Source organism: Mangifera indica, chromosome 20 (genome assembly GCF_011075055.1).
Source record: "Mangifera indica cultivar Alphonso chromosome 20, CATAS_Mindica_2.1, whole genome shotgun sequence".
NCBI classification, from domain to species: Eukaryota; Viridiplantae; Streptophyta; class Magnoliopsida; order Sapindales; family Anacardiaceae; genus Mangifera; species Mangifera indica.
In genome coordinates, this window is record NC_058156.1 from 1426331 (window position 1) to 1429268 (window position 2938).

Below are 2938 nucleotides of genomic sequence, written 5' to 3' on the forward strand. Positions count from 1 at the left end.
GCAATATAATGTATATTTTCTTTGAGTAAACAAATAGATATACATTTATATATATTATGATGTGATTAAATGTTATTTTATCATTAATTTAAAATTTCTCAATCATATAATAATACACATTAAGTGTATATATATTTGTATACTGAAAGTAGATAAACATAGTTTTATTAAATATAACTTCAATAACACGCTATAAAAATTAACAAACAATTAATGTGGGGTTTCTTATGAATCTTTACAAAATAACCTAACACAAAAATAGAGTTAAATTAAAATATATACAGCAAAAATATGACAACATGAATGCAATCACCAAATCAAATCTTCCTTGAAGATTTGTGCTCAATTATTTATATTAAATAGTGTTTGAGTTTTCTACTCAAATAAAATAAATAGAGATCTATTATACCTCGAGTTTATCTATCTAATAAATATGAATTAATAAAAAATGTACATACACCAACTTTACCCACAATCAAAAATTTAGAATCAAATGCAAAATCACAGAGCCATCAATCAAGAAACCAAACCAAGCTCACATTAAGAGCATCAAATAATCACATGAAAAATAGAACAAAAAGTTTGTGATCTTGAAAGAAAGAGAACTCATATGGTAGAAGGAGGACGTAACGGAGAATTTTCTTCAACAAGGTTTAGAAGATACCCTAGTTAGAAATTAACCAAGGGTTTTGATTTAGGAAGAAAAATGTAATTGGAGTGGCTCGTCATTTAATTGAAAATAATAATATTTTTGTCTTAAATTGAATTAGTAAGGATAAAATAGTCACAAAATTAATATTATTTTGATAATTTTTTAATATTCAATGTTTGAAGGGAGAGTAATATTCAGATAATTACCTCATATTACTTTGATAATAAAAAATTACAAAAATATTTTATTATTTAACGAACTAAATATATTAAAATCAATGAAAAATAATAAACCATTGAGATAATATTTTATTATACCGAATATATACATGTATGTATGTATAATTCTTTTTTTGTAATTTTAGAAACAAGATTGAATTCCAAGGTTGAGATTATGAATAACAAAAAGATGTGATAAATAATATGAATAATGTTATACGAGATAATTAACTACTAAAAATTTCCTGATGTGAGTTAATATTAATTATATTTTTGGTTTAATAAAATTAGATAATTGATTAATTCAATGCTAATTTATATATAAACTTAAATGATCACCAAAAATAAATCTAATATATTTAAGATTATAATCTAAGTGAACAATATAAGTGTGAGTTTTAAGATTTATTAGACCTTAATGAGGATAATTAATCTACCATATATTGGCTCGATACCTGTTCTAAAACCTGAGACAATATAACTTGCCCTATTTAAAAGATATTATTTAAGAAAGTTTCTAGAGTGAAATACTAACTCATGTCGAGAGGTAATCTTGACAGGTTATTTCAACAATCTTATAGATTCTAATTGCATGATGTTTTAGATATTTATATAATTTTAAAAAATTTAATTTAATATTTTATAATTTATACATAAATTCAGTAGACTTAGGATTGTCTAGTTTATGTACAATGAAATCTTACGTTAACAAGTCAAAGATGTACAACTTGGGATAAGAGTTCTGAAGTACATTATAGAATTATTCAAAGTTTATATTCTTTTGTAAATTAGTTAAACAAAAAGTTCGCCGGCAGCATTGCTTTATCGTGGTCAATTATTCATGTTTGCGATCTAGTTGAAGAAGACCAACAAAACTGTCAACAGTCTGGACTGGAAAGCTCTTCGATGGCGTAAATTGGCTTATCTTTGACCAATCAATGCCAAACCTAGTGCCCCACATGGCCATTAAATTCAACTGCTATGTTGATTTTTATAAAAAATATATTATACCTACCTAACTTTGTTTACAATATTATATTATATAGAGTGAGGGAATAAGGCGATACATAAATGAAGACAGATGATCTGATAACGAGAATTGCACATTTTATAATACACATAAATGAGGTTTTAAAAACTCAAAAATTTATATATATTTTAATTTTTATTAAATTATTATTAATTATAATGGTAAAATTATCATTTTAACAATAATATTAAAAAATATATAATTTTATCTCTTTTTTTTTAAGTATTAAAAACTAAGAATTTCACTTTCACTTAAAGTTAAAAAAGTTAACATTTCAACCATAAAATTTATTTTTCTTTTCTGGTTATTATTATTCTGATTGATAGTTAGCTTTTTTTATATATCTTCTAGATCCGATTACTCTGGAGATACTGTCGATAGCCAACGTGCAACAAATCAAAGAAGGAAGACCGATGGATTTCGTGGTTCTTCAATTCTTTGGCTTTCCTTCTTCAATTCGTGGTCGAGCATCACCAAGCGTTGTCTAAGCCATTACAAATTGATCGGACGAAGACAAACTTTGTCTGACAAAACTGTAATGGGAAGGTCAGCAGCAGAGCAGTTTTAAATTTTCTACTCTTATTATTATAGGTTAAGAGATCAAATCGGTAGTAAAAATGTTAAATAAGAGTATTTTTATTCTGTTTGTATTTCTTTTAGGAGAGTTTGTTATGTTAAGTTATAAATTCAATACATCTAATATTATATACTTTAAGAAGATATTCAACTTATTCTCCAAAAATCAGTTTTCTCCCTTAATTAATTCTTGCTTCTTGCCCCACAATACAGAGTTGATCAATAGAGAAAATGGTTCTAATACTCGTGTCCGTGTTGAAAAGCTTGTAGGCACCAGCTTTGTGTGTCATACGTTACCCTAGGCCATTAATATAAAAAATTCTATCGAATATACGTAATTATAGTTATCAGTATCTTATAATAAATGATATATATTTTATAATATGATACAATACAAATAAAAAATGATACGTATTATAAGGTGTATCAAAAATTGTTAACACAGTAGGTATATCATATGAT